This window comes from Acomys russatus, chromosome X, assembly GCF_903995435.1.
Source record: "Acomys russatus chromosome X, mAcoRus1.1, whole genome shotgun sequence".
NCBI lineage: Eukaryota > Metazoa > Chordata > Mammalia > Rodentia > Muridae > Acomys > Acomys russatus.
The window spans coordinates 120,572,327-120,596,300 of NC_067169.1; the positions used below are offsets into that span (position 1 = coordinate 120,572,327).

The following is a 23,974-nucleotide window of genomic DNA, read 5'->3' on the forward strand; positions in this document are numbered from 1 at the left end:
TGTTTGGAGGATGTGAGAAGTCCCCTAGGCGACTGGTTCTTAGGCTGCTTTTGGCTACATCTTGGTCTGGAAACCATGCACTTAACAGCTCAAGGCCGGTGGGGTCGCAGGCAGGGCAGCGCAGCTTCTCCTTTAAGACCGGAGCTGCTGGTCGCCGTGAGTGTGAGGGTGTGTGAGTGTGCGGCGTGCGTGTCTCCTCCTCCCCGAGTGACACAGCAGTGAGAAATGCCTATCAGTAACTTAAACCCCCGAAACTCCACCTTCCGGGCGCGCGGCGCGGAGCCGGGCGGTGGGAATGGAGCGAGCAGATTGAGGCCGCCACTGCAGCGCCGCCAGCATGAACTTGGCCGCAAGCTGAAGCGGCGGGCGGCGGGCGGGCGTGGGGGCACCGGCCGCTAGCCAGGGGGTGATCTTCAATCCGGCTGGGCCATTCGGCTGGCGCCTGGGGGAAGGCTGCCGGTGCCGGCGGCCGCCCGCCCCTCTGGCTCTGCCCTGGCTGCTGCTGGAGCTCCGCAACACGGTAAGGGTGAAGGCGGGTGCGGGAGGTCCGACTGACTGGCCGGGTGGCGGAGGGGAGGGGACTCCAGGGGGCACTTATAGCCCCCACTTACAGTCTCCATCTTTGAGGCTCCTGGGCCCCGGGATGCTGTGAGATGGAAGACCCCAAAGTTTGCTCTGAGCACACGGGCCCACCTGGTGCTGGGGGTTGGCTACCCCCTCTCAAGCTGGCCTAACTAGGGTGAGTGCAGGTCTCAACGCTCAGGGTTTTTGGCTTCTACCTTCTTTTAGGTACCCCAGAGGGCGTCCAAAACTGGGCGGAGGCAGCTGCATTCCGAGGACCAAAGGTATAGAGGGGTGCAAGCTGCGCGGACTCCTTGGGCTACCTTAGGCTATCAGGAGGCATTCACTCCATCCCACACCTCCGGGGCACTCGCTCACTGCCAAAGGTGCCATCAGAGACACTGTCTTCCCGTGCCAGCTCCCAGAGTCCAGCAGTGGGTACTGGATGAGGAATTCCCCCGCCCCAAACTGATTTGCTACCGCGGAGCAGACTGTGGGGTGTGCGCGTTGCCCAGTGCTTCCCCCACCCCACTTGCCAACTCCTCCTCATGAAAGCAGCCTGGAGCAGGGCTGGGGGCCTGAGGCAGCCCCTGCTGATTTCCCACCCAGCGTTCCCAGAGTCCCTATGCAGGAATTGGCGCTCCAGGCTCCCGGGCATTCTCTCAGCGGCAGAGCCGGCGCCAGGCTTTGCCTAGGGCGGGTGGGAAGCCCCCCGGAGCGCCGCCAAATACTTTTCTTGGCCACTTGGCTTGGCCAGGTTCCGTCCTGATGCAGTGAGTCTGAAGCCTGGAAAGCTAGCGGTGCTGTCTGATTCTGATCCGTGATTAAATTCGGACTGAGCGGACGCTAATAGGATTACCCAGACTGAAAACTCGGCCCTAAAGCCATCGGAACCTGAGCAAACAGACGCGCCCCAATCTGGGAGATTCACTCCCTGCTGGGCTCCTGCAGCTGGGTGCGGCTGAGTCGGGCACCCAGAATGTGGGTGTGTGTGAGCGAGGGCAGGAGCACAGAGTGGCTAGGGAACCTGGGAAGATTGGATTCCACTTGCTGGGGTAGGTTGTCCTTGTTGTTTGGCAGTAGAAGGAATCCCTTAGAGTGCTGTCTCCAAGCCAAATGTTCCCCTTGCGGGTAGCTGACCAAGGCCGGTTCCGGGACATTGTCTTTGAGGGCCAGAGAGCCTGGTCGAGGAGAGAAGGTCGTGCTGTAACAAAGACGCAAAGTCTCCGCCAGCCTCAGTAATTCTCAAAGAGTTTGCTCGGGAGAGGGCCAGGGTCTTTCAGAGAAGACCCCAAGGGAATCACGTCTCCCCCATCAGCCCCGGGCCATGTCCGCTACTCCTGTTGCCTGCCTGTGGTGGGCAGATGGGAGCATCACAGTGGCTTGGCCCAGTTTCCTAGCAAGCGCAGGCTCTCGCTATGGTGCCCACTGACCGGGTGGGGTCTACCATACACCCACCAGGGCTACCAGGCTGCTACCACTGCTCTGGGCCCCTGGAGGCCGCGCAGCTTCTTTCCTTCCCTCCCTCCCACCTCTTCTTGTCTTTATAGATTCCCCCCTCCCTCCCACCCCCGCCGCCGCCGCCGCCAACAATCCGCTTTATAAAAAGCCCCTTTGTTTCCCAGGAGGCTGGAGAGAGGGAAGGGGAAAGGGACTCAGAGGCAGAGGGCGGGAGAGGCAGCCTCCAAGTAGCTTCGAGCCGCCCCGGGACAGGAGGGCTAGTGTAGGCAATGGAGGAGGGGGTGTCTGTATTTTGAGGACCCTCTGTAGAAACCAGAAAAGTCACGGAAAGCTCTTGGTCCTGATGCTCTGCATGCGCTGGCCTTGGACACCCTAAATCCCTGCAGCCCAGACTGTCTGGCCCACTGGCAAGAGCCAGGCAGGAGGCAGCTAACACTGAGAGGGCTGGGTAAAAGCTGCAGGTTACTGTGATGGCAGAGCTTGGGCATAGGGGGCGCCCTTTCTTCGGTTTCGCTTTGCTTTGGGGTGCCCCTCTCTGCCTAAAACCTAGAATGGCTGATGCTCCTGTAGGCGGCAGAGATCGTGGCTTGAGGCTTTAACCACCTTGCAATCTAGCTACATTCCTCTCCCTTCCTGCTCCCCTCTATCATATCCCCTACACACACACACACACACACACACACACACACACACACACACACACACACACACACACACACAGTATTCAAACTCTCCAAGGGTGCCCTTTGTCTGTGGCACGAAGTGAGTAGTTAGCCACCTCTAGGGTAGTCTGGGACTGGAAGTGAGAATGCAAAAGCCGCCAGGGACCACACTTGGCCTGTTTTCTCTATACAAACACTGGTGTCCAAAATGCACCAGCATCAGGTTTTCAGTTGGATTTAGGGTTTACCAGGCCCTGTTCCTTCTACCCACTTCCTCCACCACTCACTAAATTTGGGAGAGAGAAAAAAAAAAAAAAAAAAGGCTTGCCCTGTGGAATGTTAAGCCTGATGTTACAAGTAACCTTTCACATTTTGTCAGCCTGCTCCTCTGGGCTTCTCCAAAATTGTCCACTTTTCTCCACCTGGGAAGATAAGGCTACTGATAAGAAAAAAAAAAGTAACAAGTAAGGAGTGGGCGGGCCTAACTCTAGCTGGTGGGTCTCTTGAGCGATCCTGTTCCTCTTGATCACTCCCTGACTCCACCCCTCCCCCATTCTCCTTTAATCTGATGTTGAAGCCTTCGTATGTACGCCTGCGCACTCATTCCTCTTTGCATATCTTTCTCCATCTCCACTCCCATCTGTGGAGTTTATTAACAAGTGTGTTGTCTGAACATTTTTTGGCCTTTAGAGTAGTAGATGAAGTGGCAACACCTCCCCCCTCCCCCGCCCCGCAACACACACGCATACATACACTCCAATTATATCTAAAAGCATCAGAAAGTAATCAAAGGGTGAACTACTGGTTCTACCTTCTCCCCCTTTTGTGCATCTCTTCTGAAGCAAGAGCATTGGAAAATAAAGCTGCTGATGTGCGAGATGGAACATATGGTACCTCCATAAGAGAGAAGCTGAAATGGCCTTGAACCTGCCGGACAGACCAGCTGTTTGCTGCCAGCTAGAGCAGCTAATCAGCTTTTTCCCCTTAAAGAAACAGCCCTCTTTTCTCTTGATGGCTTGTAGCATATTAAATAGCCTGTGCTCCAGTGGGGAAAGTGATGGGCATCTATGTTATTTTGTGCTTTTGCAGGTCTCTAGTGCTTCTTTCCTACTCTGGGAGTTGTTTTGCCCTCTAGCTTATGCATGCTTCCTCCAGTATCTATGAGACTGTTGCTCATAGCAGAACTTGGGAGGTATGGAAAGAGAAGAAAGAGATGGAACTGAGAGTTCCAGATGCCTGGAAGAAATCTATCTGCTTTGTACCTACTGGCGTTGTAAATAATAGCAGTGTTTCCCCTAATCTCTCTGTTAAAACATCTTAAATGTTGAAGGGCTTCCTTGCAAGATCTCCTTTAAAACCATCCTCTTCCGGCTATGACCATTTTCAGTTTTCCTCCAGTACAATGTGTTGGGGGGGGGGCAGCAGTTTGGCGGTTGAAGAAAGGCTTTAGAAGAGACAAGGAAATTCCATGTTAGGAAATCATTAGCAAAGGGTGACTTTGTCTGTTTTCCTGTCACTGACGCTGACAGTGACACAGATGTGTGGGTTGAAACAGAAACGTCACTGAATTTTTAAACTCAACCAGGAAATAGCCTGTTGCTGGAGTTGGGGGGGGCATATATTCACAGCATATTAAGATAGGAGATTTGCTGTTGCTGATTCTTTTCAGTGAGGAAAAGACTTTTTTTTTTAACCCAGCAGCATACTTAATGTGTTTTCCCCTCTCTAGATTTGACCAGCTAAAGGCTTTAAATGCACCTGTTAGTGAATCATGCCCAGGAACTGTTTTACTGTTTGGGCTTGTGAGATGGACAGAAATTGATTGTAATCAAGGGGTTCTTTTGGCAGTAGTTGGACTGCTTCTTTTCTTTTAGAGGGACTCCACATATGTAGTAAACAGTCTTGATTTCAATCATACTGGTTTTTCTTTCCCAGTGACAATATATGACAGATCAGATAATTTGTCTAAAAGCTGGGGAACTTTTATTTCTAAAAAAAAAAAACAAAAAAAAAACAAAATCTTTCTTTAATTAACAGAGGGATCTTGGGCAAGTTTGTCCTTCCTCCTCGCAGTCCCACTGTAACTCCTGAAGCTAATTTCCTTCGACTTCTGAAGTATTAGGATTTGTGAACAAAATGATCACTTTCTGAGAAAAATGCAATACCACATTCAGCCTTGGCATTATGGAAAACAGTGAGATAGATAAAGAACTGGGGCTAAGATTTTAAGAGGCATTGAGAAGAGAGGAATTAAATACAGCCAAAGGCCAATCAAAATAATATTAAAGTGAGAAGTATCCCCTCTCTTGTGTCTAACCTAGAGTTATAGACAAGGGGCCTGAGAGGCAACTCAGAGTGCCTCTTGTCCAGTGCTCCTAATCAGCCCTCTGGGGGCCTATTGACGGCAGACCTCCTAATCACTGGGCTGGTCTACAGATAACGGGATCTAAACTCCCGAAATTAGACTGGCATATTTCCAGAGGACTCATTAAATATAGAGCAGATTTGCTGCCTTGCAGTTATTCAGCAAAGGTTACAAGGACAAAAAGGCCCGCTATCCACATATGCACATATTCCACTGGGGTATGGATTCAGAACTCGATGCTGAGCCTTTTCTTAACCCTCCAGTTCAGAAAAATGGTTTCTAAGGAACACATTTCGTACTTCAAGGATTCAGCAGCAGTGCAGGATTCTGCCACTGTCCTGCTTGATGTTAATATTGATTTTTTTTAAACGGGTAAGGGTGGACATTATGAAGAAAGACCTTTTATCCTCTCAGTTCTTTGGCAATTATCTTGCTGCCATAAATGTTGATACACATATAATGGATGTAACTAAAAAAATCTCCTTATCCAAGCAAAAAATGCTGAGTGTTTGTTGGAGCAGATAGAATGCTGAGAGTGTGAATAGACCAACCCTGTTGTCACTGGAGAGGGAGATAAATGATGGAGGAACAGGAGCTGGTTACTATGGATCAGCACAATATTCCATCCTACACCTCTCACACCAGCACCACAGAGGGGTAACCTAGGCAGCACCAGTCAACTGGATGGCAGGAAAGAAGTACTGCCAAGCTTAGCAAGAACCAGCCTGATTTTTACATTTTAGATAGCACATTTTTAAACATCTTTAGGACTCTGGAAAGGGAAATTTCCCCAGTGGAATGTTATGGTACATGTTATTACTTGTTGCTGATGTTGTGTATGCATTGTTCTGGCTATAAATGGTGCAAAGGAAGAGGAAAAGGTGACAAAGGGCACATTATAGCATATTCATATACATCCTGCCCCATCCCCACCCCCACCCCGGTTTTAATTAACAAAGCTGTCACTCCTGGACCAAAGGGAGCAAATGGACTCAAAGGAGCTGAGCTTCTCCTTGTCTGCCCTCTCTCCCCTCCAGCTGTTCTCTCTCCTTCCTCTTTCCAGAGCTTCCTTGGTTTCCTTGGAGTCTCAGGTTTTCTCCTAAAATATGACCTCCCCAATTTCCAAACAACTGGATGTGTTACAATCTAAAAGACTCCACTGGGAAATGGAACCCGGCCAAAGGCATTGGACTCCCTAGAGTAAAGGCTTCCCAGGGACACAATCTAGGGAGGTGTTGGGCAAAAGAAGGCAAAAAGCTCTTTGCAAACGCTGTGAAATTTTCCTTGCTCTGAAGTGCGTTCTTGCCCTTCCATCATGCCTCAAGCTTCAGACGGCCCTACTGTCTGTAGACCTCCGCTAGTCCATAAGACAAGGACCTTGTGTGGCCCTGGAGAAAGTTCTAACTCACGCTCACTAGATTCTGTCTTTTGAAGTGTAAGAGCCGGTCCACCTGCAGTTCCTGACTCGCTCTGCCCAGTCAGCCATTGTATCTTCCTCCTTTCTTCTACCTCTGTAGGAGTACCTGGACACTAGGCCATAGGGATACCGTTCTATTGATTTTAGAAGAGCTCAGGTAGAAGCGTTCATGCTACCAAATGGAATGACATCAGGTTAGGAGAGTCTTCTGGCCCTGGCTTGTGCTTTCTATGCAGGGCAAGGGGTGTCGGGAACCTTATGGACTATAGACATGGCAAGAAAGTGTGTTGCTTTGGGGAATCCAGAGTGTTCTGTTCACTTATTCCAAGCCCCACACTGCTACCCCATATACCATCCATTCATAATTTATCCCTAGAACTTCAGCCTGAAAAACCCACTCTCGGCTTCTCTCAGTGGACACTGGCACCTCAGTTGCAAAAGAGATTGGGACCATTGGCCTGCTTCCCTGTTTGATGGACCCAATTAGCAAGCTGACCGTTGTCACTATATCACCATACAGTTAACACAGGAACGTCACGTCTCCTAAAGACACAGTGCTGAAAGATCGATCTTACTGTTGGAAGGTCAATCCCAGGGTGATTTTACCAGAGACCAAGACCCAGAGAACTGCCCAGCTTTTCCAGGGTGCTATAGAAAAGTTGTCCGAAAGAAACCCCTGCCTTCCAGTTCTCAGGCATGTCCAGAAGAAGCTTTTTGCTCAGACATTTGAATAGCTGCCTATTTTTTTTTCAAGGCAGAACAAAAGTAGTGAGAGGAGATGTGAGGTATGGAAGAAGAGTGTTTTGAATTGTGCTGTGAGATAATCTCCCTGTGGCTATGTATGCTGTGCTCAGTGTGGTCAGGACAGAGCAGCTGCAAGACTGAACAAAGCTGAAAAGTAGAGGCTACAAATTCACCATCCATCACGGACCTGGCCACAAGGGTCTCCGAAGGGAAGCTATCTCACCCTGCCTTTAAACTGGGCAGCTGGTGCCCTGGGGAGCTTTGCTGGGTGGTCTTTGCTGGGGGTTGTTTGGGTTTCATTCTTGGTGAGTTCTCAGTGTTAACATCTGTCTCTGGAAGTTCCAGTGCTGACCTTGGAATTTAAAACGGGACGGTAGTTTTGGTGTAATTGCCAACATCACATGCTTTGTGAGTCTGATTCTGAAAGACTGGCATGCATTATGCTAGGTTTGGGGAAGGAGGGCACAGAGTTTCTAAGCTGCATGTCTGTCAAGGATTAATTTAACCTCTAATTACTACATTTTCTTTGCTGTGTGTTGCATGAACATGTTACAACAAAGCTCAAAGTATGCTATTTTATTTCACTGCCACTCTAAAATTAATTTCAGGGATTTGGAGTCAAATCTGACCCACTTGGTGTTAAAATAGTTGTGCTGACATTGGAATTAAAGTGAACAATATAGTTCTTTCTAGAGATGCCCCGCCATGGAATAAAGAGCTTGATTATGTTAGTTGTAGTCAGGATCTCAAAATGAGCCCTTGGCAGTATCAGAGAGTGTCACTACACTAATCCCATTGGGAATTCAACACCCCCAGGGAGCGCCAGAAGCTGCCTGCATATTTTCTAGGTGTTCCCTTGGGAGCAAGAGTGATGTCTTGAGAAGCAGGGCAGCCCAGGGGTCCTTTCCTACCCACTAATAATACAAGATGAGGCCATTATCTAATTGGAGCCTCCCAAAAGCCTGCCCTGGGCTCAAACACATCCGGGAAATCCCAAGATTAAACTCATGGAGTCCCCAGTTTCCTGACCCTCTTCATAGTCACCATTGAAGTGTTCCTGCTCATTCTATGTTTTCATAAACCAGCTAGATTTGTCCAGTATGGTTAAGTAAAGAAAATATAAAATATAACTATTATTACTGGATTGCAGTGCACAGTAGCTTAGATTCCCATCCGTGGGCAAAGTGTCTCAGCTTTACTTTCATTATTAATCTGGAAGAGAGGAATCGTGCCAGTTGCTTGAAAGCAGATCGCACCTAGCAACTTGAGACAGCATCATATAATCAAACAAACAGTAGTGATTTATGAATCATAAAGTGTGGCAGTTGGCCATTGCCCTTGAAAATATGCACTGGTTTGGGACTGCGTTCTTGAGATTGAGAAACCCCCCAGCACTGTAGTGGGAAGAACACCCACCCATCTGTGTTCCTGGCTCATCCCTGATACCAACTAAGGACACTTCAAGCCAGACACTTTTCCTTTCTGGGCCTCAGTTTTCTCATATTTAGAACGTAGGAGAGAACTAAGGAAATCCAAGAACTCCTCTAGCCCTGGCATTCCATGATTGAAATATTTGAAAATGACACATAAGGATCTATAATTTTACATTACCAAAGACCTGCGTACCTAGGGGTTTTACTTTTGATTATGTAGAAGGTCATGGAGACTGTTAGCTAAAGGAAAGCAGTTTGAGAGGTTTGGCTAAAGATAAAACATTGGCATTTCTTTTTATATGGCCAAAGGATACTGGAGCTGAAGAAAAATATTACCTGCAAGTGACTAGAAGTTAAACCAGCTCAGGCCTCAGGAGTCTCATCTTGCACCCAACCCCAACATGTAGCCCCCTGCAGTCAGCAGAATACAGACCCGAGAGGTTTTTCTTTCTAGCTATCAGACAGTAGCTTATAAGGAAGACAGTTTTATCCCTCACCTCTCCCCTAACACCCATGAGTTGTTCTCAGCCAACAGTAAATATTGAATTTTGTTGGTCTTGTACAAATGCTTAATTTCAAATAAAACAGATTTTATGAATAATGGGGGGTGGTCCCTAGGGGCTTGTTATTTGAAATTATTTCATTTTAAACAGATGGCTTTTAGGTTTGACTTCGTGTTTTCTAATTTTCATTAGAGAAAGAAAAAAACAACTTCAAGCAACCCCACCCTTATTTTTGTAATGAGTAACAGTTTGTCTTGTCTAAAAGAAGCCTTTAGTCTTTCAACTGTTTGCACCCAGAGTGCTCAGCCTTAATCGGGTTTCTTTTTAAATCATGTAACTGTGTTGGCCACTTGCAGCTCACGCAGTGCTTACAAAATATACCCATCTCCTTTGGACACTGACACCAGCTCTAGAATTGCTTCTTCCAACTCCAGCCATACCCCACTCCTGTGGACTGGGTGGAGGGTAGGGCCTGGGAACTCTAGCCTTGGTGGGGAAGTAGTCTGCAATCTTGGGCCCAGCTTCACTAGCTCATCTTGTGGCCCTTTTTCCTCTGAGCCTCATCAGTCTATCACTACACTGAGGGAGAATCTGGGGACATTTTTTTTTTCTTGTTAGGTTGGCTCCTCCAACTTGGCTAACAGTTTGACCTATAGATATGTATTTTATTTGTGTATGTGTATTTATATGTCCATACGTGACTGGGTACATATACACATACCTCCACTTGTGTGGAGGCCTGGGGACAACATCAGCAGTCTTCATCTGTCACTTGTCACCTTGAGTTCCATACTCAGTGAGAAACTCTTGTCTCAAAAAGCAAAGAAGTGAGCAGCAGAGGAAGATAGCTGATGTTGGGAGGGGAGATGTTCTGCCTCTACAAGAGTTAAACTATGCTTTTCTGTGGGTGCTGGAGATCCGAACTCAGGTCCTCATGCTTGTTCAGCTATTTCTCCAGGCCTACGTTTTGATATTTCTAGAGGCAGTATACAATGATGTTTCTGCAAGAGATAGGTAGATATTTGAACAAATATATTTGCAAGTATGTAACAACTTCGTTTACTGAGCTCCTGGCCCTTAGGAAACAACTGTTCCTCTTTCTCTTCTCCCCTATGGCATGTCTTCCTCAGTGGGATTGGCATTGGGCTTACCTCTCTGCTTCCATTAGGGTACAAGGAAGGAGGCTGTCATATGAAACTGGAACTCAAGGTAACGTAATCAATTTGAGAGCTGTTTAAAAGTTACTTAGCAAAATGGATTCAACAAATAATTTTTATAAGTCTAGTATGCACAAGGTATTATAGGGGATGTGGAGGGAGGATGGGGTGGGTAGAACATGAGCTATTTAATATCCACAGTGAAAGTACAGATACAAATGTCAGTGATATAAGAGTGAGCAAAGCAGAAAAAAACATAAAAATAGCTCAGTAAGGGAGACAATGATAAACAAAGAACAAAAAGGTAAAATGTATAGTGCGTGAGATGATAAGTGCCTTGAAGGAAAATAAATCAAGGGAATTAAAGGGTGCCAAGGGAGGGTGAAGCTTTCAATAAGATGGACAAGGACCTTGGTGGGAAAGATCTGAACAAAATTTGCAAACCATAGTGCTGTCCAGTAGAAATAATTTAAGCTGCAATAACTTAAAATAAGCAGATTGTATTAGTTTGAATGATATATTTTTATTTAACCCAATATATCTAAACTATTCAGCATGTAATCAACACATAATTAATAAGATGTTATACATTATTATTATTTACATAATATGTTTTATATTTATAACACAAGTAATTTTGTATTCACTAGATTTTAAATCTTTAACAGCCACATGCAGCTAGTGACAAGCTTATTAGGCAACACATGTCAGGTTAGATGTCCTCATTTAAGTTTGTCTCTAATAAACTGCACTTTATAGAGTGATTCTTTGCTGAGTGGTTTGAAATTTTAATTTACTACTTATTAATTATTTATTTTTAAATTACTAACTAGTTATCATGAATTTGCATAGGTTATTTCACCAAGTATATTTAAACACCTTTAACACCTGTGTTTTCATATGTCCACTTGGTCTTTGGGCATTCACCTTTGCATCATTCCCCTCATAATAGGTACCCTCCCCAATGTCTCTACCTGAAGGCAGATCTCTGGTTCTTAGGTTTTCTGTCTGGAGAGACTTCAACAAAGTAGCTGCCATATGCCAGCTAGGACTTTAAGGAGCATTGGTAGTGGGTCCTTTGTCCAATTTTGACTTGAAAGCTATCCAGATGGCAGTTACTATTTTTCAGACTGCTAATATGTACCTGGAAATGTACACAATGTCTTCCTGCTTCTTAGGCAGTTATGTTCTGAGTGTGAAGCCAAATGTCTTTAGTCTCTTTGCTCTCTACACCTTGTCTTTGGGGCATCAATTGGTCATTTGTAAGCTTTTATCATGTTGTTGTTGTTTTGTATTTGGTGTGAATGTAGACATCCTTAATCACCACCACCGCCATCATCACTGATAGAGGACTTGACCAGCATGTGTAAAGTTCTAGGTTACATTTTCAACACATCATATCCACACACACACAAAGACAATTCCAATAATTTCTGAATACTTTGCACTTTGTTTCTAAGGAGTTAACATTTTGCCATATTTTCCTTATATTTTATCCACCTCATACCGACAAACCATACATGCATGCACAAATTGCTTTCTCAAATTTGTGTGAAAACAAATTATAAACACAGCACTCTGTTGTCCCCCAGATATGTCAATATGTATTTCCTAAAGCTAAAAGCCATTCTCATTCAGAAGGACAAGACATTGGTCAGAATTGGGCCTCCAACATTGTTACTAATCTTTCTAAAGGATGTAATCTAGAAGCCTTGTTATGATTGTGTAGGTTTAATCCTGGCATGGAGTTGCTAGGAATCATAGGATGTCAGAGAACACACCTTGCTCTAAGAGATATACTTCTTAGATACAACATGTCATGAATGGAATGTTTGCATTTGTATCCTCTCAAAATTCACATGTTGAAATCTTGATAACCAAGGTTATTGTAGTGGTAGTGAGATGCTTGAGGGGTAGTTAAGCCATAATGGTAGAATCATCATGAATTGCATTGGTATTCTTATAAAACAGGCCCACTCGAGCCCGCTGGCATCCTCTTCCCTATGAAGACACAAATAGACTTCTGTATGTGAACCAAGAGGCAAACCCTTGCTGCAAGTTAATCTACCAATGTCTCTCCTGCTTCCAGAACAATGAAACAAAAATATTTTTGTGGAAGTTTAAAACAAACAGATTTTGCCAGTTGTTGTAATAAAGCCTATTAAAGCATAAGCAAATCTATCATGCAGTGCAATTGGTTGTGACTTCAGTCTCCTTTAATCTGGGACTATTTCAGATTGTCTTTGTGTTTTGAAGCATTGATTTTTTTGAAGAGTACAGACTGGTTATTTCACAGAATGTCCCTTAATTTGGGTTTATTGTCTGCTGTTTCCTCTTGGTTAAATTTCATTTGTGTGATTTTTGTCAGGAGCCACACAAAAGTAATGATGTGTTCCCTCAGTACATCACATCAGGGGACACATGAGGTCACTGGCTCTCATTGTTGGTGATAGTCACTTTGATAACTTGGTTAAGGTCATGTCTTCCTGGTGCCTCCACTCTCAAAGCACTATTGCTTTACTTTGCAGTAAGAAGTGTCTTAATGGGATGAATGCATTCAAGGCTATGTTGGCATCTTATTACTCCTTTCTCTTTTCCTTGTTACATTAGCACACTTGATGGCCATGCCCGAGCAAAGTTTACTGTGGTGGCTGCCAAATAGTGAACAACTTCTTCTTCTTCTTCTTCTTCTTCTTCTTCTTCTTCTTCTTCTTCTTCTTCTTCTTCTTCTTCTTCTTCTTCTTCTTCTTCTTAATAGTGAACTTCTAATTCCATCATATTTTATTGTTTTGCTTTCTACTGTAAGAAAGACCTTCCCCACCCATATCATAAGTAAATATATTTATTTATGTACTTATTGATGTTTGTGAATTTTTATCCTAGATAATGTTATGACTCTTTATTATCATTATTTATTTTGCTTCTCATATTGCTCCTATGTCATTTTGTCTAATTGTTCTCTAATCATCACCTTCATTTTTGCTACAAGATACCCAGCCCAATTTATACCTATTCTTTACCTCCATTGGCCCTAAAATCACCCATTTTCCTAGGGAATCATAGCTTTTTTAAAATGGTATTTAGAACCCTTGATGTAGGTATTGCATGCATGATCATTCATTCCTACAAGTGTCTTAGCATCCTCTTAGTCGGTCAGGATACAGAAGAATATCAATCAAATCATTCGTAACCTTTTCCTTTAGCATTTCCACCCACCTGTCTAGAAATTCCAAGCTTATACTCATTCCTCTGAATTCCAATCCCACACCAAGGTTCATTCTACCTCTCCTCTTCCCATTTTTGTAATTCATTTTATAAACAGAAAGAAATCTCTGCTGTATCCATATTTACTCACTAAATCCTAGAGTACATAAAAAGTGATTTCAGCATTGCTAACTCATGGCTGTGAAGAAGCCTGTTAACAAGGTACAATATCAATTTATAGAGTTTTTTTTTCTTTAGCTTATGCTGCACAATTCATCGCTGTAAACAAATGTACCTGAGCTAGATCTCTGTCTCTTTACTCACAGGAAGACCACTCTGTTTGTCAAATGTTAAGATTTTCCCATATTTCCCTTATGTCTTAATAACCTTCCTCTACAGAACCGACACATACACCTCCCATCACATGTGCAGGCATATACTCCTTTTTCTGAATTGGGAGAGCTAATTATGAACATAATGCTCTTTTATCCCCCAAATATTTTAATATATAGTAAAACAAAGGCATGCTCCTGCAAAAAACCAAACCAAACCAACAATAACAAAAATCTCAAGATTTAGCTTATTTGTTTCTGATTGGATTCTTTTTCCTTTCTCTTTGTTAATTCTTTGAGGGGTATGTGTGAAATAATAACACAGCACAAGAAGTGAGAAGTATTGCCCTCAGGGACCTCGCAGAAGCAAACAGCACTTGCTACCTCTACCCTTTCTACCTCAGTCTACTCCTTTCCTCTAAATGAACACCATAGCAGTCTTTCTGTGCTCCCCTTAAACACAAACAAACATTTGTGTGGTTTTTCTTTCATAAAGTATGGCACCTTACAGACACTTTCAGGCTTTGCTCTGGCAGTTGAAAACAGGTCCTAGCAACCATTCTGTGTGAGTGCCTAGAAGTCTTCTTCAACCTTTATGACAGCTGCAACCTACTGTGCTAGGTGTGTGCCAGTTATTCAAAGCCCTTCTGCCTGCAAGCATCATAGGTTGTTTCCAATAGTTTGCACTTATGTTGCTTTAAGAAACAAGCTGAAATATATGCATTTTCATACCGTTAGAGCTGTATCTTCAGGGTCGGTTCTTATAGGTGTAATAATAACACAGTACACGTCTGTCAAATGTAAAAACAAATGAAGTTTTGATATGCATTACCCAACTCCCCTCCAGCAATGCATGAGAGTGTCTCTTCTCCCAAAGCCTCTTTAACAAAGCATTTGCTATACTTTTTAATTTTTCTAAATCTGATAGGTGAGGCGTGATATCTCAGTGTAGTTTAATTAGCATTTTTCTAATTATGAGTAACTTGGAACATCTTTTCATATGCTTAAGAGCCTTTTTGATATTTTCTGTATGTGCATTATCTGTTAAAGGCTTTTCTTCCTTTTTCTATTTTTTTTTTTTTTGTTTGTTTATATCCTCAATTTTAAGGCTTTTTGTGGTGACGATAATTGGGTTTTTATCTGTGATATTTATTACAAGTAATTTTCTAAATTTGTTTGTTCTCCTGGACACTTGTTTTCTATGGTATGCCAAAGGTTTTTTTATCTTCTCGCTTGCCTGCTGTTTTGAGACAAGGTCTCATGATTCTCTTGCCTTCATTTTCCCAGTGCTATAATTCAAGGCATACACCAAGCTCAGCAGCAAAAAGATGTTTCTGTATTCAGGTACCAGCTTTCTCTGCTATCACTCTTGGACACGGAGTCTCATAAAACCCTTTCTCACACCCACACTAGAGAACTCACCCAATTTCCTTCTGAATAATAAAATAGGCCAACTTTTATAGTTGATTTCATTTGGGGAATTAATATTTTCAAGGTTCATCCATGTTGTGCAATTTATTAGCACTTTACTTCTTTTTTTAACTTTTTATTCTTGTGTTATTTTGGTGTAGATACGTGGCTCACATCTGTACAGCTGCGTGTGCACATGAATATGAAGGCCGGAAGTCTGCATTCATGTTGTTGCCTTTTGAGACAGGATCTCTAAGTGAGACCTGGCAGCTTTGCAAGGGTTCTACCTATCTCTACCTCCCCAGAGCATCCTGACCATCATTTTATGTGGGTGCTGGTGATTGAACTGCAAACACATTACCCACCAAGTCAATGCCCTTAGTCTTTTATTTCCCCAAATATGGATAAAACTTAATTTGTCTTTCCTCTCATCAATTGACAGAAATTAGAGTTGTCTTAGCTATTGTGAATAAAACTGTTATGACCATTCATACACAATCTTTGATGTGGATAAATGGTCTCGTGTCCCTTGGGTATATCTCTAGAAGAGGGATGTCTGAATTACATGGTCACTAACACTTGGAAGAAATGCCAAACTATAATCCGAAGTAGTTGCACTATTTTACAATCTTGCCAACAATGCATTCCAATTTTTCTACCTCCTTGTCAACACCCATAGTCCTTGAATGAATATAAAGTGCTTTTTAATTGTGGTTTTGATTTGCATGTTTGTTGACTGGTAATGTTGAACATCTTTTGTATGCTTATTATCCATTTGCATACTTTCTTTGGAGAAGTGTTTGTTTAGACTTTGCCTATTTGAAAATTGAGTCATTTGTCTTGTAGTACTGCTAATAAGTTTTCCATTCTGTGCGTCATTTTTTACTTCATTATAATCAAAGGTGTTTTTGTTTGGTTTTGGTGCGCGCGTGTATATGTGTGTGTGTGTGTGTGTGTGTATACCTGCACATGTACATATGAACACACATATCATGGCATTTGTGGAGAGCAGAAGGAAACTTTCAAGAGTCAGTTCTTTTCTCCTATCAAGTGGGTTAAAAGTAGAGCTAAACCTCGGGCAGTGGGGCTTGGTGGCAAGTGCCCTTATCCACTGAGCCATCTTGTGGGGTCAACAACATAAAGGCTTCATTTAATTTTGATAAAGCCTGATTTATTTTGTTTTACTGTCATCACTTAGACTGTGGGTATTATACCTAAGACATAACTGTCTAATTCAAGGTCATAAAGATTTCATCTGGTCTTTCTTATGGTTTTAGTTTTGACACATAATTCTATCTTCCATTTCAGATTTAGTTTCATTAAAAACATTCAATTAACAAGCAAAACTGTGGAAAGTCATGTTGTGATGATTACATATACATACATACACATATACATATTATTACTACAGTCAAATTAGCACATCCAGTAGCACCTGTGGTTACTGTGCATGTGTGCTGACCACATCTAAAGCCTGTTCTCTAAGTGGTAAGGACACTTAAAATTTTCACTCTTAGCAAGTGTTTTATTCATTTTTTTTTAATGTTTAAAATGTACGTCTGTGTACCATGTGCATGCTTGGGGCGCTCAGAAGCCAGAAGAGGATATTGGATCTCCTGGGACTGGAATTACAGAAGGTTGTGAACAGCTCCCACGTGGGTGCTAGCAGCCAAACCTAGGTCCTCTGGAGGAGCAGCCAGTGCTTTTAACTGCTGGCCATATCTCTATTTTAATATACTATTTTTTTTTTTAGATAGACTCTCACTGTTTAAGCCTAGCTGGCCTCAGACTCAGAACTACCTGCCTCTTGAGTGCTACGCTTAAAGGCATGTGCTACTAGCCCTGACCTTTAGCAGATCTTAAGAGAAAAATATAGGATGTTAACTATAGTCATCATGCTGTATATTAGCTATCCAGAACTTAAATAGCTGGTAGCTGAGAGTTGGTATACTTTGAATATACTCACATTTCATAGCTCCTGGCAACCACTGTAATCTTTGCTTCCCATGTTCAAGTATTGTGGGTGGTACTGCAGTCAAATATAATCAAACCTATATCTCTTTCAGAATTGATATAATTTCCTTTCGATAGAGTGTATAGGAGTTTTACTTTTAATTTCTGAGGAACATCGTATTTTTCCTGTAATGACTGTACCAGTTTGCATTCTCACTAATGGTGATCAGGGATTCTTTTCTCCACATTCTCTCCAATGTTAAAAAAAAAGTAGCCACGTAACAGGTGAAGTGATTTTTGGCTTGTACTCCCCTGATGATCTTGAACAGCATTATACACTGTTGGTCATTTATGTGTTTTTGGGAAAATGTATAATTGGGTCTGTTGCCTATTTTGTACACAGTGGAAAAAAAGACAAGCACAATTCCTTTTCATGTGGCTATCTAGTTGCCCTCATGCTGTTTGTCAAAATACTATTATTTATGCATTATATTGTCTTGTACCTTGTTAAAAAATGAACTGACTGGGTGAGGACATAACTGTGCTCGGTGGTTACCTAGCATACCTAAGACCCTACATTCAATCCCCAGTACCAAAGAGGCAAAATCAGTTGACTATAAATATAAACTTTATTTCTTGACTCTCAAATTATTCATTTATACATCATTCTCTATGCCAGTATCATAGCTTTAGGGTCTCTATGTTTGGTGTTGGGATATATGTGTTATTTTTGTGAGGTGGTATTTAGCTCACTTAATGTATAAGCTGTTTTGTCAATTCATTGGGATTTTCCATACAGACAATCATATTATCTATAGATAAGGATAGGTGTATTTCATCCTTTCTGATCTGTGTACCTTATATCCCATTAATTTGCCATATAATACATCAATTAGAACTGAGGTATACATCTTGCCTTATTACTGCTCCAGTCTTTTATCATAAATACAATGTTTGTAAGGATTTGGAGATACTTGTTATGAAGTCCTTTTTCATTCTTACTAGTGTCAGAATTTTCATAATGAATGGTTATGGAACTTGTCCAGTGATTTTTCTGTGCCCAACGACACAATCATGTTTTGGTTTTGTTTGTTTGTTTTTTGTTTTTGTTTTTGTTTGTTTTGTTTTGTTTGTTTGTTTTGTTTTGTTGGTTTTTCAATACAAGGTTTCTCTGTGTAGCCTTGACTGTCCTAGACTTGCTCTGTAGACCAGGCTGGCCTCGAACTCACATGTATTCTTTTTTAAGCTGCCTATATTCTCGATAACATGAATTCATTTTCAAATGGTGGGCCATCCTTATAATCTGTGAGAAACTGTTGTAGGCTATAGCATATGATTATTTTATGCATCCCTGAATTCGATTTGCTAATATTTGTTGATTTTTTAAATAAATTAAATGCATGAAAAATACTGATTTATAATTTTCTTTTTAAAATAGTATTTTCATCTGCTTTTGGCATCAGAGTTGTAAAATGAGTTGGAAGATATTCCCATCATTTCTATTTTTAATTTTGTGTGTGTGCAGCATGTACAAGCAGGAGCCCACAGAGATCAGAAGAGGAAAACAGATCCCTTAGAACTGGAGTTACAGACAGTTTGTGAGCCATGTGGTGCTGAGAATTGAACCCAGGAGTTCGTCAAGAGCAGTATTAAGTAATGATTTGGCTTTCCAGCCCCTCCTGCCATTTCTTTATGTCAGTGACTGTGTAAAAGTGGGACTGATTTTCCTTTAAACATCTAGTGCAATTTTCAGGTGAAATTCTCGGTCTAGAGAGCTTTTCTTTCTTTCTTTCTTTAGCTATAAATTTATTTACTTGAGAATCACATTGCAAATTAATATTGTCGTATTTAAAGTTAGTTACTCATATCTATTTATATATTTAGTTGTGTGTATTTGTGTGAGAATGCAGTCGTAGACATGCCACAGTGCAAGTCTGGAGGTCTTTGCCAGTCAGCTCTCACTTTCCTCCTTGTTAAAGCAAGAACTCTGCTGTTGTTTCTGTAAGGCAGGGTACTCCAGACTAGGTGGCCTGTGAGCTTCAAGCTGTCTTGTCTTCATCTCCCATTACATCACAGAGGTGCTAGTACTACATATGGACAGAGATGCCTCTGGCTTTTTAGTTGAGTTTTGAGGTTTGAACTTGAATCTCAGATTGGAGTGGCAAGTGCTTTTATCCACAGATTCATCTCCCAGGCCCTAGTTAATTCTTTACGGACTTCCCATGTTCGTGAAGTGCTTCAGCTGTAGTGTCCTTTTTGTTCTGTCTTGAGTTCTCATGTCATGTTAATACCTAATTTCATTTAAAAGTATGATTGTAAAAAAAAATGAGTGTGGAATGTTTCCTTCTATTCTGTTTTCCAGAAGAAAATGTATTGAATTATTAGTTTTTTTAATTGTAGAATTCGCCAATTAAACCTTGTAGATCTGAAGACTGTGGGAGTAGTTTCACAGGTATGAATTACATTTCTTTAAAAATTATAAAGATATTGAAATGATCTGTTTTGGTAATTTATTGCACAAAAGGAAATGGTTCATTTCATCCTTTTTTTCCAATTTTCTATATGTAGGGGTTTGAGTAATAGTTCCTTATCATTTGGTCTTTGTAAGGTTTATAAGTGATATTCTTTGCATTTCTGATACTGGTAATTTGCTCTTACTACAAGTCAATTTTATTGTTCTTTCCAGAAAACTAGCATTTTTAAAAAAAATTTAAGAATTTCATACATGCATATAATGTGTTTAGATGAAATCCACCCTATTTCCTCCCCTGCCCCTCCACCACTTTCCCTTTGCAGCTTTACATGCTCTTTTTTAAAAATTCACTAAGTTCCCTTGGTGCTTCCTGTGTAAACATACTTGTAGGGCTATCTGCTAGAACATCAGTAGCCTTTTAGAGGCTCCACCCAGAATAAAACTGACTGTCCTTTCCATAGCAGCCATCAGTTGCCAATAGCCCTTCACCTAGAGGAGGTATGACATTACCTTTCCCATCTATCCTAGGATTTTTTCTAGCTTGCTCTTACGCAGGTCTTATACATGTGCTTACAGCTGCTGTAAGCTCATGTATGTGACTTTCCATATGTCGTGTATGTGTCATGTCCAGCAAAAAAATATTTCACTTCAGATATCTATTAGTACCGGATCTGAAATCTTTTTGCTCTCTTCTAAAATGATCCCTGAGCCTTGGGACAAGGGATATAAAATATTATGTAGATATTCCATTTACAACTGAGCATTCCATAGTCGCTTACTCTCTGCATATTGACAAATTATGGGTCTCTGTGTTAATCACCATATGCTGCTGCAGCTGCTACCACTACTACTACTACTACTACTACTACTAATAATAATAATAATAATAATAAGAAGAAGAAGAAGAAGAAGAAGAAGAAGAAGAAGAGGAGGAAGAAGAAGGAGAAGAGGAAGAAGAGAAGAGAAAAGAGAAGAAGAGAAAGAAGAAGAAGGAGAAGAGAAGAAGAAGAAGAAGAAGAAGAAGAAGAAGAAGAAGAAGAAGAAGAAGAAGAAGAAGAAGAAGAAGAAGAAGGCAAAAAAAGCTTCCCTAATGAGGGTTGAGAGACACATTAATCTATGGGTATAAAGATAAGTGTTCAGGGGATAATTTATAACAGTTTCCATTTAGCAGAATAATAGTAGTAGCTTTTCCCCTAGGATCTATGACCTCACTAGTTAGCAGTACCAGGTATGGGTTCCATCTTATGCAACAAGCCTTAAATCCAATCATAAAGTTGCTGGTTACTCCCATGGCATTTGTGCCATTGTTGCACCAGTGGTAATCTCTTACCGGGCTAGTCTTTCTTGTAGATCATAGGGTTCACAACTGGAAAAGACTATTAATTATACGTAACAACTTACAGCACTATGAAAACCAGCCAGTAGGGATGAAGCTTCCAGTCAGAATGAAGCTCTTTTTTTTTTTTTAATTCAGTATTTTCTTCTATTGTTTCATTTTGGAGGGCTGAAGGGCAGATGGGTGAGACAGGGTCTCACGTACCTCAGGCAAGGCCAAGGATAATGCCGATCTTCCTGGCTCTGTTTTACAGATGCTAGAACTTCAGGTGTGTGTCACTGCATCCACTCTTCTGTGGTACTGAAGATGAACCTTAGCCCTTGTGCATGCTTGGCACACTACCAACTGTACGACATTCCCATTTCCAGTTCAATTGATTTTTTATTTTATCTTTAGTATCCCTTATCTTCTGTTGCTTTGAATTTTTTGCACTATTTAAGTTATTGCAGGATAAGCTTAAATTGTTGGTTTATCTCAGGTATTGATCTGAATGCATTTTATTTTCTAATATATGCGTTAGTACTATATATTTGCCCTTCAACACAGTTTTATGTATATGCCAAGTATTTTTATAAGTCTGTGTTCATTTTTAATTAAGTTTAGTTCAATACACTTATTGGTTTATTTTTTAACTTCCAAATACTTAGAGACTTAAAAACGTTTGCTTATGATTGGTTTTTAGTTTGAGTCAATTGTGATTAGAGGACATGCTTTGTGCGACTTCATTCCTAAAAAATAATAATAATAATAATAATAATAATAAATGTTGAGATGTGTAGACATGTTTCAGGGATCCAAGTATTGTCTATCTTCATGGGTCTTCTGTGGACCCATGAAACAAATGTGTAATCTTTTAGTTGGTAGATTGTCCTGTAAATGCCATCTAGATAGTTTTAGTTGAGCAACTATTTATTGTTGATGTCCTCATCTTTAATTCTTTCTGCCTATTGATTTTATCTTTTGCTGAAAGTATGGTGCTAAAGCCTCAAATCCAACTGTGGTTTTAGTCTTTGGCTCATTCAGGTTTTGATTCATGTTAGTCTGAATCCCTATGGGCTGGGCGTAATGGAGCAGCACACCTGTAGTCACAGCAGTCATAAAGTGGACACAGAGGAATTGTGGATTTGAGGCTAAGCAGGAGTACATAGCGAGCACTAGGCCCATTAGGGCTACAGGGGAAGATAATATAAAAATGTAAAATATAAAAATAAAAACAAAAAACAAAAACTAAACTAAATAAAAAGACTTACTGTTTCAGGTGTACATACTTATGATTATTGTGCCTTTCTAGTGAGTTGGCTATTTTATCATTTATATAATTATATAATGCCTGACTCCAATATCTTTCCTTTCTCTGATCTTTTATTAATATTAACAGAGATGCGACTACTTTTGTAACATTAATATTTGTATTGTACATTTGCCTTTCAATTTACTTATGCCTTGTGTTTAGAGTGTCTTGTTATGAAATATACCTTTTTTTAAAAAATCATTTGTTAATTTCACCCTCTTAATTGATGTATTTAAACTATAAATGCAAAGTAACTGTTTATAAATTCTACCTTTAAGAAGAGTAATTTATTGTTTGATTATTCTTTGCTTTTGTAGTCTCTCTTGCCCCCACCTACCTCATTCTGCCTTCTTACATTCTCATGACTCACTTAAATATATTTTAGGATTCCATTTGGGTTTATATTCCATTTTTATTAGACCACACTATAGAGTTTTCCCAGTGATTATTACAATAAGCATACACAATTTAGCATGGCCTATCATTGGTATTTTATCAGTTTTACTAAAATACAGAAATTTTACTTGCATTTTAGGTCATGTTAGCTTCCTTACTTCTAATTAATTTTCTTAACTATTTCCCACATGCACACTAAGTATCAAAAGAAATGGTGTCAGAGGTTTTGCTTCATTCATTGGGTATGAATTATAAAACTCATAAGACTTGTTAATTGCATTATCACTATTTTTTACCTGTCCTGAATTTCTTTGCTCCTTTGTGACGTTTCTGGCATTCTTCTGTTATCATTTCCCCTCTGTTTAGAGAACTTCCTTTGGGCATTATTTAGTGATGGGATCATTAGTAACAATATCTCTCAGTTTTCCTTCATCTGAGACTATCTTGATTTCCCCTTCATTACTTAAGGGTATTTTTGTCAGATATAAAATTTAAAGTTGACAGTTCTTTTCTTTTAGCACTTGAAAAATGTTGTGGTATTTCCTCCTGGCCTCTGTGGTTCCCAAAGAAAAGTACCTTGTCCTTTGAATTGGTATGCCTTTGTAAGAAATATGCCCCTTTGTCCAGATGTTCTCAAGACCTTTTGTCTGCCTTTTAGTTGCTAGAAGTTTAATTTTAAGTTCTCTTAGTTTGGCTTATTTTGTTTGAGATTCTCTTTTATACTTGAATCTATATGTTTATTGTTTTCCCACATTTTTTGAATTTTTACTATAATTGTTTACACTTACAATCTTGCTTTCCCTTTTCTGGACTTTGGATGACACAAAATACTGGATCTTTTGTTGTCACTGTTCTTGTAAGTCCCCAACCCCTTATTTCTTCCTCTTCTATGAATATTTATTAGTTTTGTCTACTTTCATCTCAATTCTGTTGGCCCATTAAGTGGGTTATTTTACTTTTATTACTCTATTTTCATGTCTGTGGAATTTCAGATTCTTTGCTGAGATTTTTCTATTTTGTTAACTTAAAATGTTTTGGTAATTTCTTGTTGAAAAATTTAAAAACTGCAGTTTTCAAATTCTCATTAAATAGTTCTAGTACATGAATCATTTTGATGTTAAGGCATACTCATCATGTTATTCATTCATACTGTGGTGGTTTTTTCATCGTAGATCATTTGCTAAGAGGATGCTTGGGTTTGTAAAATACAACCAACGTTTTTTCAAAAGTGCATGGCTGTATCAATTTACATTCTCACACAACAATGAAGGAGAAT

At 40.9% G+C, this 23,974-nt stretch overlaps 1 protein-coding gene across 3 annotated transcripts in view; it reads left to right on the forward strand.

The window, feature by feature from the left end:
- The first annotated feature begins 266 nt into the window (after nucleotides 1-266).
- Nucleotides 267-23,974, forward strand: part of Mamld1 (mastermind like domain containing 1) — a 113,350-nt gene continuing 89,642 nt past the window's right edge. For all 3 annotated transcript variants that reach the window (XM_051140968.1, XM_051140970.1, XM_051140969.1), the window contains exon 1: nucleotides 267-520. The gene's annotated coding sequence lies outside the window, so the exon portion shown is untranslated. The remainder of the gene's footprint in view (nucleotides 521-23,974) is intronic.